Source organism: Pseudophryne corroboree, chromosome 7 (genome assembly GCF_028390025.1).
Source record: "Pseudophryne corroboree isolate aPseCor3 chromosome 7, aPseCor3.hap2, whole genome shotgun sequence".
In the NCBI taxonomy this organism is placed as follows: Eukaryota; Metazoa; Chordata; class Amphibia; order Anura; family Myobatrachidae; genus Pseudophryne; species Pseudophryne corroboree.
In genome coordinates, this window is record NC_086450.1 from 218,981,681 (window position 1) to 218,994,246 (window position 12,566).

A 12,566-nucleotide genomic window follows, 5' to 3' on the forward strand; every position below is an offset into this window, starting at 1 on the left:
TTGACTTAGACAGTCCACCCTTTGGCAGTAAGCAATAACTACCATCAATTATTAACATAAGAAAAAATATTTCATACCATAATCGGTGACCTAGACACAAGTATGTACACATTTCGCAAAACAGACGCTTGACTATATTTTGGGAAGACAGGGAGGAGGATGAGACATCCTCTATATGCACTCGGCGGTCACGGGACCACTGGTTGGGTGTGGGACAACATTCAACCTATAGAGTATGCTGGGACAGTGCTTTGGCCTATAATGTCTGATTTGCGACGAACATTTCACACATACATGTACCTACGTCTTTGTACACTGATGTTTGGATTCGATTGAGGTTCTGCTGGGTAGATGAAAAAGACACAAACAAATCGTGACAGTGACATTTAAAATTTTCATGATCTATATATTCCTATCATTTTCTGAACAAGGGTTATAAGTAGTGTCCTTCCTAAATAACATAAACCTTTGGAGTTCGTGATAGCCACTCATAAACCTTTCTTCCACATATATTAATGAGCTCTTTATCTGCAATGTGTGAATAGCCATTGTCTGACTGTTCCTGATTACCTCTGAACTCCATAACTACTAGACCTTTGATTTTTCTCTGACTTTAACAAAATGATTGGCTAATACTGGGATCCTATAAGGAGATCACTCCTTCCTACAGATCCAGTTCCAGTCCCACACTCGACTCCTCATAAAAAAAACCTTGCAAAAATAGAATATCCTGAAAGAAAATGTTTGTCAGCGGGAAAGAGAGAAAAGAGAAATAGAACAAAACAACTCTTGTTCATAACAAATCAATTACAATGACTGGTCTTTCTGCAGTCCTTTAGTACGCTCAGGTAGTGTTCAACAGTGCCGCCTCTCAGTCTTCACGGAACAGAGTCTCTGGTGATACTTTTGCGATCTCTTTGCCTTGCTCTTTGAAAACACAGTTCACTTGGAACACACAGTTCACTTTGCTCTCCACCTTGCTCTTTGAACACACAGTTCACTTGGAACACACAGTTCACAAACTCGATGAATGTGAGCAATAAATTACTTTGTCACGAGTTCTCTCCGGGTCAGCGCCCTTCTTGTAGTGGGATGAGTGGACCCAAGTCTCTCTTTCGGCAACCTTTAGTGCTGTCAACAAATCTTGGTATGGTCCTTCCCACCTGTCTATAAGGCAACCTGAGTGTAAGAACAATCACACAGTTTCTTGGTTCACAATCAAGACAGTTAGTATTTGGCATACCAGCAATCAACAGTTTCAAGTTCTTGTCAAGTTCTCAAATGCTGGCTCATCTCAATAAGGTACTGTACTGTCACCTCATTGGTGTATTTGTGATCATTGTCCGGATCAATCATGACATGAGGTTGTCTTCCAAAAACAACCCAAAAAGACACAAATACCAAAACAAAAACAAATTTCGAAGAGGGTGATTCGTCGAGTGAAGATCTGGGAGTGGTTCCGAAGCTACATAATACTAGTGGCAGTATCTATGATCACAATAGTACAATTTCAAGCTTTGCTAAACCTTTAGGGGTACCATTGTCCACACACAAATTTCTGCGCATTTTTTCTTTGCGGTAAACACAGCAGCATCCGTGGCGGCAGGAAATGCCTCTACCCAGTTTGAGAAAACATCAGTGCACACCAATACATAACAATAATTCCTAAAGGGTGTTGATTGTATGAAGTCGATTTGTATTTCCTGAAAAGATCCGTCTGCAGGAGGGATATGGGATGGCTCTGTTGGTATTGCTTAACCAATATTCTTCCTCAAGCAAGTAAGACAGGTCATTGCTCTCTTACCTGCATGAGAAAAGAATCCTGGCGCACACCAGTAGACTCTCATCAGCCTGCACCTACCCTCTTTGCCTAGATGAGTCAGACCATGTGCCACCTCAGCTAGACTTGGAAGGTATGCTCTAGGGGCTACTGGCTTACCATGTCCACCTGCCCACAGTCCTGAGGACTCCTGGCCATACCCTTTTGTCCTCCAGACTGCCTCTTCCTGCAGGGAACACAAATTTTTGTATCTTAATTTAACTATTGTGTGTTTGCAATGTAGAGTACCATGAGCATAACTCAAAAAACAAGAAAAAAAGAAACATCTCTAGAGGAGAGAAAGAAGAAGAAAATGAAAAAGAAAATGTCAGGTTTGCCATTCACCAACAGGCATATCAGTGTCTATACAAAATTTCCCTTCACCAGTATTCCCATTCTCCACCCTTTGTGCATGACAAGGCACACTGCAGTAATACTGGTGTCATCGTGCTGTTGAGATATACTGGGTTTGGGCAGAACTCTGAAGGACCTAGGCATGTGGAGTTTGAACTATTCTTGGGTCCATGTATTGTACCACCCTGTGTGAACGCAAAAGATGAAGAGTAAACTGTAGAGAAACAGAAAAGAGGTTGATGACAGATGAGGAGAAGATTTTATAAAAAATTTGACAACTGGATTGGACACTACGGGGAAGTGATTCTCTACTTGGTCTATACCCCTTAAAAAAAATTGTGTTTCTTATCTCTACTGGGACTATCCCAGCCATCAATCCAGTGTCCTGTCCATCCTAAGTTCATAGGGAACCCGGTATCTGTGAGTTAATTTTCTCTACCTGTGATGGACATGCATCTAGAACAGTGAAATGTAACATTAGTAAGTTGCATTTATTCTGTTCTTCCCATTAACCGAATCTGTGTTTTCTATATGGCTTATGATTCCTTACTATATGTATCTTGGTCCCGTCTATGTGTTTAATAATGTGGCTTGTATTTTCTGTCTAGGGGATCTATATTGACTATGTGTCCTACTACTCCTACAATCTCTGGCAAAATGCCCTTCCTTCCTACAAGTGTAACATCTTATTGACCATTAGGGATCTGGGGTTTGGACTGATGGGTCTTTCCTGTATGTGCCAGTATACTTACCATCCTCAACCTCTCCACCTGTTGTTCTCTGCGCCTAACACTATTCTTGTGATGTTCAATAGCACGAGACAGTAAAGAGAAAAGAAGACTCTTTTGTGGGCGCACTCTTAACTTTAAATAATTAGTAATTAGTCAAAATAGATTAAAATTCAAATTTATTAATGCAACAAAATTAAGATAATAAGTGGTTCGTAAAGAGAATAATGGTCAAAAGGATAATGATATATACAAGTAGCACAAAGTGCTGATACAAGATATGAACTGATTTCCGGCTGACGGAAGAGATTCTGAATAATTATAAAATAATTAGATTATAAGCGGTACGTTCTACTAATAAACAAAACACAATTTTATGTTCCCTGTCAGAATATAATTGATACAAATGATATTAGTTATTAATATTCGTGATACGGTTATTACAAATAATAATGTAATCTGGATGCTGGTTATTCTGATAGGTAGTATAAGGGTGGAAAGTCAGATGGCAGTGTGAATCTTCTGTAGTGTTAGACACTGTATGCGCTGAAACCATGAGCTCTACTACACTGAGTATTCCTCAATGGTCACCCGCTTGAGTACTGACCCAGCCCAACACTGATTAGCTTCCGAGATCAGACGGCTTCGGGCGTTTCCAGTGTGGTATGATAGTAGAGGGAATAAGCAATGATTGGAAGCTCTGGAATCACTGATGAGAGTTCACACATTCACATAGTTATTCAGGACAGATGTCAGAGGTAGGAGAAATCAGATGGATCTGCTGCCAATGTTAGACAGGGACGTTGCCCTGAATCAATGGTGAGAGTCCATGAAATAAAGAAAAGAAAGAAATAAGGATGATGCTGGCTAGAATATAATCAAATGTTGTCTAAGTATAGGATGTCTCAAATAGGACAAAAGACCACATTTTTGAAAAAGATACTAATGTAACCAGCAGAGTATATAAAGTATCCAACTTCGGGATGTAAATGAAAGGAAGCAGAAACAAATGACAGGCAACTGTAACCAAATTATAGTAGTGTATGCTGACTAGAACAGGTCTATTGGGGTTTTGATTAAATCACTGCCAATATCATAATACTTGTACAATGACTGGAACATTGGGATATAAAGAACAATGCATGTAACTGATATTAATGTGGCTGAAAATGCTAGAAAAATAGCTTATTGCCTGGAATGCTGAGAATATACCTCATGCAAACAAAAAGAATAAGGAATTGTTCATACAAATAGGTGAGATCCACTGTATAGCCAGTGCGGACCACTGACTGCCAATTTACACCATATAAACAAATGTGTGAAGGTGAAAAAAGAGAAAAGGACTGATATTACCCGCGTTGGGTTAAGGGGTGGAATACCCCTTATATTGTCCGGTAGACCGTCTTATTTGTATGGGTGCCGCTGGCTTTCTGAATCCTCTGGTGTCTCGGTACGTTATAGAGTAAATGTGCGCCGCCGGACTGGTAGTAACCCGGCAGGTACGGGAAGCCGTCCGCAGCGGACGGCTTCCAGCACCCGCCGGACGCTCACACCTGCCTGTGCTATGTGCCTCTTTTGACCGCCCCGGCATTTGAACTGCTGGAAGCAGCGGACGGCTTCCCGTACCCGCCGGGGTTACTACCAGGCCGGCGGCGCACATTTATTCTATAACGTACCGAGACACCAGGGGATTCAGAAAGCCAGCGGCACCCATAGAAATAAGACGGTCCACAGGACATTATAAGGGGTATTCCACCCCTTAACCCAGCGCGGGTAATATCAGTCCTTTTCTTTTTTTTCACCTTCACACATTTGTTTATATGGTGTAAATTGGCAGTCAGTGGCCCGCACTGGCTATACAGTGGATCTCACCTATTTGTATGAACAATTCCTTATTCTTTTTGTTTGCATGAGGTATATTCTCAGCATTCCAGGCAATAAGCTATTTTTCTAGCATTTTCAGCCACATTAATATCAGTTACATGCATTGTTCTTTATATCCCAATGTTCCAGTCATTGTACAAGTATTATGATATTGGCAGTGATTTAATCAAAACCCCGATAGACCTGTTCTAGTCAGCATACACTACTATAATTTGGTTACAGTTGCCTGTCATTTGTTTCTGCTTCCTTTCATTTACATCCCGAAGTTGGATACTTTATATACTCTGCTGGTTACATTGGTATCTTTTTCAAAAATTTGGTCTTTTGTCCTATTTGAGACATCCTATACTTAGACAACATTTGATTATATTCTAGCCAGCATCATCCTTATTTCTTTCTTTTCTTTATTTCATGGACTCTCACCATTGATTCAGGGCAACGTCCCTGTCTAACATTGGCAGCAGATCCATCTGATTTCTCCTATCTCTGACATCTGTCCTGAATAACTATGTGAATTCGTGAACTCTCATCAGTGATTCCAGAGCTTCCAATCATTGCTTATTCCCTCTACTATCATACCACACTGGAAACGCCCGAAGCCGTCTGATCTCGGAAGCTAATCAGTGTTGGGCTGGGTCAGTACTCAAGCGGGTGACCATTGAGGAATACTCAGTGTAGTAGAGCTCATTGGTTCAGCGCATACAGTGTCTAACACTGACAGAAAATTCACACTGCCATCTGACTTTCCACGCTTATACTACCTATAAGAATAACCAGCATCCAGATTACATTATTATTTGTAATAACCGTATCACGAATATTAATAACTAATATCATTTGTATCAATTATATTCTGACAGGGAACATAAAATTGTGTTTTGTTTATTAGTAGAACGTACCGCTTATAATCTAATTATTTTATAATTATTCAGAATCTCTTCCGTCAGCCGGAAATCAGTTCATATCTTGTATCAGCACTTTGTGCTACTTGTATATATCATTATCCTTTTGACCATTATTCTCTTTACGAACCACTTATTATCTTAATTTTGTTGCATTAATAAATTTGAATTTTAATCTATTTTGACTAATTACTAATTATTTAAAGTTAAGAGTGCGCCCACAAAAGAGTCTTCTTTTCTCTTTACTGTCTCATGTTCTCATACTGACTCAGGGTGCACCACCAAGCAATAATAGAATTAGAAAACATTGTTTTCTGGCAATTATTTGATTTTGGTTTCAGAATATCACTAATTTATACCTACTATATAACATAGTAACATAGGCCCTCATTCCGAGTTGTTCGCTCGGTATTTTTCATCGCATCGCAGTGAAAATCCGCTTAGTACGCATGCGCAATGTTCGCACTGCGACTGCGCCAAGTAACTTTACTATGAAGAAAGTATTTTTACTCACGGCTTTTTCTTCGCTCCGGCGATCGTAATGTGATTGACAGGAAATGGGTGTTACTGGGCGGAAACACGGCGTTTCAGGGGCGTGTGGCTTAAAACGCTACCGTTTCCGGAAAAAACGCAGGAGTGGCCGGAGAAACGGTGGGAGTGCCTGGGCGAACGCTGGGTGTGTTTGTGACGTCAACCAGGAACGACAAGCACTGAAATGATCGCACAGGCAGAGTAAGTCTGGAGCTACTCTGAAACTGCTAAGTAGTTAGTAATCGCAATATTGCGAATACATCGGTCGCAATTTTAAGAAGCTAAGATTCACTCCCAGTAGGCGGCGACTTAGCGTGTGTAACTCTGCTAAATTCGCCTTGCGACCGATCAACTCGGAATGAGGGCCATAGTAACATAGTATCTGAGGTTGAAAAAAGACAATTGTCCATCGAGTTCAACCTATTTGTGGTGTCCTATGCATGATGATTTGACTAAAATTTCTGACTGATGCTGCTGTCAGCCATTGCATTTTATCCCTATTTATAGTAACTATAATGCATGACTATGCACCATACCCCTGGATATCCTTATCCAATAGGAATTTATCTAACCCATTCTTAAAGGTGTTGACAGATTCCGCCATTACAACTCCCTCAGGCAGGGAATTCCAAACACGTATTGTCCTTACCGTGAAAAAGCCTTTACGCCGTATTGTGCGGAATCTCCTCTCCTCTAACCTGAGCGAGTGTCCACGAGTCCTCTGTGTTGATCTAACCAAAAACAGGTCCCGCGCAGGCTCTGTGTATTGTCCCCTTATATATTTGTAACCTGTGCGGTATTCCCTCCCTTTCTTGTTAAGATGTTCAATAGCACACTATCTAAGATTAGCTACTGTGACCCCTTTCCAATTTTGCAAAGAAGTCTGCCCCCTGACACTCAGTGCCTTATTGAGCCCGTCCATTTGCACAGAGACAGCCATCTCCCATTTGCCGAATTAGTGTTTACCAGTGGTATTATCCTGATGGAGAGTTTTTCTATTTCTGCAAGAGACAAAAACAAAAAAAAAGTTTAACAAGCTTCTAGGTCATGCAAAGTATTTCATTCAATCCTTCTCATCCCGTATTAAGGGACTGTACATGGTACAACAAACATTTCCAAGCTCATCTTTACTAGGGGCATTTCTAGGAATGAATACTTCTTATATGGTAACTGAAAGAATTACCCTGGGTTTACCTTGTCTCTCTCCGCTTTCCTACTGGCAAATACTAATGTGCGGACAGGCTTTTCTCCATTTCTGACGTTACTTTCTTGATTTTTTTTTTGTTTTATTTTTGGGTTTTACTATATATGTACACGAATGATACCATATTTACCTGTTCCACTGGTCTCAGCCACTTCCCCCACAGGCTACCGCTCTTCTTTTACCGGTTGGATACTCCTGTGGGTGCATGAGAAATGGCTGAAAACGATCAGGTCACCTTCTCCTCCTAAATAAAACGTCAACATTTATTAGTACATATATAGGTTACAGTCATATTTTTCATATTTTTATTATTTTCTATAGTTTGTATGCTGGCCGTAACTGCTTCCACATCTACATAAGGCGGTGTTCTTGCATTCTCTTTTTTTTCTTCCTACTTAATTATTCTTGCTACAAGTTCAAACAGTTCTTATATTTCCATTCTTGTTTTATATGACTTTGGTTAGACATACCACCTGCAATACCTTAGGATCAAACTCACCAACCCCTCTTGCTGTCACAGGTTTAAACAATTTGTATGTCTGACCCTTTGTTTTTGGGATTTTATCAGACATATTCTTATCCTTAAATTCTGCAATACCTCTGGTTCAAAGCTGCTTAGCCTTAGGGAATGGTATCCTATTTTTGTCAGTCATACATTCCCATTCAGACAAAAAGTCTTCAGCGTGTGGACCATATTTCCCACACATAATACTTTTTCCTTTAAACTTCGCTGACCCCTTGGGCCGCGGCTCTTCAACCTGAACCCTGATTAAACGTCCCTTACTTGAGCAACTGGCTCCCATAATTGTGGGCCTTTTCACACAAACACCAAAATACTCAATATAAGGTGACGGTGGAAGTATACCCGAGCGCCTTCCACTCGCTCTCGCCCACACTGGCCAGTACAACGATACACTGTTGGTAGCGGATCGCAATGTACCCAACTTAGGGCTCCTATCAGACCTTACACCGTAATTTCTTTCGGTGGAAGTTCTGTTTGGAATATTTTCCTGAGAGAGGCAGCGAAAAATTCCTTTTCGGTATCTTTCAACTGGAATTGTTTGTAGGGTGAAAAACAGAGAAATTAGATAATTATCCTTCACCCTTTCCAGTGAAGCCCACCAGGGAGATTTCCCGACGTTATCAAAGAAAGCCCCATTTTTGTCTATTCAATCACGTCTGCGTATGCTCTTCCACAGCGCATATGACACAATGGTATCACGTTGTGCTGTGCAGAACACACGGACATGCGATGCAATAGCACAGCCTATAGATACTAGTTATCTATATACCCTACAATTGCTGTAGACCACTTCAGCCTAGACCACTCCAGACCACTTTAGACCACTTGAGTTGTATGTGATACCACTTCAGACCACTTCAGTTCCTAACAATGCAGGGTAGCGAACCCTACGCCACCGGGCCTCTACTAACCCAGTGTTACCACTTCAGACCACTTCAGACCACTTCAGTTCTTGGGTTCAGTATCCACTCACTCCTGCATTCGCTCACTCAAATACACTTTATTTTTCTGTACAGAAATTGCCCCAGAGGCAATTAAAAAATTATTTATACTAAATTTTGTTTTTATATTAAATTTATTTAGAAACCGGGTAGTTTGGTGCTATTGTCGCATGGCTACTGTCCCGCCTTTAAACTAAACGAACTATTGTGTAATTTGTACTTAGCGACCATACTTCTTACGCAATTTGCGTAAACACGCTACCGTGCGAGTCGCTTACGCCGCGTGTGCAGTTCCGTACTGTGTCCGAGACACGTGTACAAAACCCTGCGTCCGCATTAAAACAAATCACACAGCTTCTATAAATGTGAGCAATAAAAACTACTATTGCCCACTAAACACAACACAGTTTCTTTCTGTATAAACCTTTACAACTAGCCCAGACTGTGTTTGTGCTTTACGCTTACTTCCTTAAATATTTATTTTAGTTTTAACTACATAGCAACAAATATCTTCGGTTTCACACAGGTCTAAATTAATCTAACAATGATCAATAATTTAAATGATATGATTCAGATTGGATAGCTATCTTGCAGAACATACATTGATATAAACACACACATAATAATAATATTATATATATATGTACCATTCACTGGTCTCCTATGGGACGCATTTACCCATTCAGTGCTTCTAATTTGCATATCAATGCTATGTGCTTTTGGCTGCCTGTAAAGGTGGTTTTTCACTGCTAGGAAAAAGCAGTTACACAGGTTAATTTGCATTTCAATGGCTATCTTATAGCAAGCAGAGTTAACTAAATCCTAGAGGTAAAAGAAAAAAAAAACTTTGTTTATATCTGTGTGTAATTCTTACATCAAGTATTCATCTCACTATTAACTTTCACTAGGCCCCACTGAAACTATTTGTAATTGACTATGGCATGGGTTAAATAAATGCATTGGTAATTCATAAATCGTGTTTCATGTGACCAAGGAAACTGATTATTCTGAGCAGACTGAAAATCAGCCATTTAGAAAAATGACCTTCCCAAAATGGCCGCTGCTCCTCCCCCTTCCACATCCATGAGGGTTACACAAAATGGTGGACAGGCCATGTGGTTAGTCCAAAATTGAGGACAGACCATGCGGCTTCCTTTGTCACAAAGAAATCACACATCATACAAGCACCTGAAGTTATTTTAGGCCTGAGTTTAAAAAAAAACACTATATCAAGGCTATGCAGCAACTTTTAAATATACTTTTAAACCTACTTAAACAGATAAACAATCCAATCTGAATCAAACACAATATGACTTATTTGAATGTTGTTTTGCAACAATAAAAATACATTTTAGCATCTTAAATATTATGAGAAACGCATTGTCCCTTGAATTTTATATCATTGGCTTACTGATAACACAAAAATACATTAACGTGAATGTTATTTTCATCAGCTTCTCAATGCGTCAATTGGAGACGGTCAATTACAGCCAATATGTAATGTACAGTGCATCATTAAGACCCTGATATCCCGTAAGAGCCCTCATCTAAGAATGCCAAATTGATTTCTCACAAATATTTAAAATGCCCGTTCTAATATATATATTGTAAATGCCTGCACCTCTTACTACCATATACAATAAAAGTGCGCTGTACATCGCAAAACACTGTATCCCATAAGAGAAAACAATACACCCACACATTATCTGAGTTCCAAAGCTCATTGATGTATATATTTGTTCTTAAAAGGATATGGATTCAATATATATTACAAAGTACAGTATACCTATAGTTACATGAATACAACTCACACAGTAAACAGTTAGAACATACAATTACATACAGTTATATGCAGTTTCAGTTACATGCCAGCGATATAATTACCATTCTCTCCAATGCAGATTATGTCTCCCTCTCTCTGTAAATAAATACAGGAACTGAACTGCCAGCAACTCCTCCATCATCCTCTGAGACCAAAAATCAAGTAACTGACCTCCTGTGTGGTCAGCTTATGTCTCATCTAGTTTCTGGGGGAGGGGACTCATGATGAGTCACCAGTTCCTTTGTATATGGTAATCAGATTCAGCCTTGAAGACATCCAAATGGGCTGGCCTGAGTTTCCTGTTCATTACCTGTTTGGAGCTTCTATTGTTCTAATAGAAGTGATTTTAGCTTTTATACATGTAATCATAACTATTCGCTGCAATGTCCTACAACTTCATAACAAGTATCAAATTAATCTACACATTAAGATGGTTGTTTTAATAGTAAACATGACAGGTGTATCTGTTTCCGTTCAAATAATACACATTCATGACATTAATTCATTATATACAATTCTAAATCATCATGATGTCTGGCGCTTGATATTATTATAATTATGTACTGTATGATATAAGTGTCGAATCCATCTCTGTGGCATGTCTGTGTAAATGCGTGTGTTACCATATATTGCTGTGCTCGCTGCGCGTATTTGCAAATATAGTGACTCGTGTGTGTAGTTTGTATGTTCTCTTTATGTAATATTTTTGCCTTCGACAACATGTACACTACATGGACTATTTTGAGAGATCACTCTTTTTTATTATTAGGTAAAAAATAATTTAATTTTTTTTTATTTTTAAATGTGCTGTAGTTTTGTCCTTGTTATTGATTTACAACATTGTCAAATTCAATGCACTCAAAAAAATAAAATAAAAAATAAATACCAGGTCTATTTAAGTCTAAATTTGTAGATCTGTTTTGTGTGAGATTTCCAACTCAGACTCCATTACATTGGCCAAGTTGTATGTTTAACATGGGCAAAAACATGTGGATCTGACATTTTCCTGGCTGCTATACTTTAGCAGAAAGTAGGTGAGTTTTCATGTACTTGACCGGTAATACATTGTCCAACTTTGCAAAATGTCCGACTTACACTCATGTGTCCGTAATTTCTGCAAACTCGGCCGCCATTACATCCCGGCCTTTACAGCATGTCTAAGAAAATATTATACAGCATGAAATCTTTGCATTTTCTTTTCATTGTTTTAATATAAAAAAGTCAAATATTTCAAACTTTATATAAACATAATTTTAAATAATATTTTAATGATGGTTATACAACATTTGCAAACAAATGACTGTAATTACTAATCTTAAAAGTGTTTTCTAATTTTGTATCAATTCAGTTTCAATCTCAGTGCTGTAACTGGCATTTACAGCTCCCTGTGCTGGGCAAGACCCCTGACACATGATATCATGTTGAAGAGGCGGAGCCACTAGCTGCCGGGAAGGTCAGTGCCGAGAGCATCCTCAGGATGCTCCAGGTGGCCCTGCAGCAGTGATACTGGCCTCAGGATGCTGATCCAGGCATCATCCTAGCCAGATGCAGGGACAGCGGGGCAGCAATTGTTTCACCCCCAAAGCCATGCACTCTGTGTGACGCCACCACTCACACACCACTAGGTACAGCCCTGCACTCTTTTACTTCAATGTGCCATTAAAAGGAAACTTCTGCATCTAAACTTCTGCCATCAAAATTTAAATTATCAAGGGATGAAGGAAGAAAAAGTCTGTATGGTATAAAATCTCCCACAGTGCTCACATCAAAGACACAGAGATAGATCTTTTCCTGTTAGATAGAATGCTTCAAAGAATACAGTTATAGTTGAGAGATGAAGTAAGTGAATAGTTTAAAA

At 39.4% G+C, this 12,566-nt stretch overlaps 2 pseudogenes; one reads left to right on the plus strand and one right to left on the minus strand.

Moving 5' to 3' along the window:
• Nucleotides 1–3,459: 3,459 nt before the first annotated feature.
• On the minus strand, nt 3,460–3,578 carry LOC134947280 (5S ribosomal RNA; annotated as a pseudogene).
• A 1,772-nt stretch (nt 3,579–5,350) lies between these two features.
• Nucleotides 5,351–5,469, plus strand: LOC134947282 (5S ribosomal RNA; annotated as a pseudogene).
• The last annotated feature ends 7,097 nt before the right edge of the window (nt 5,470–12,566 follow it).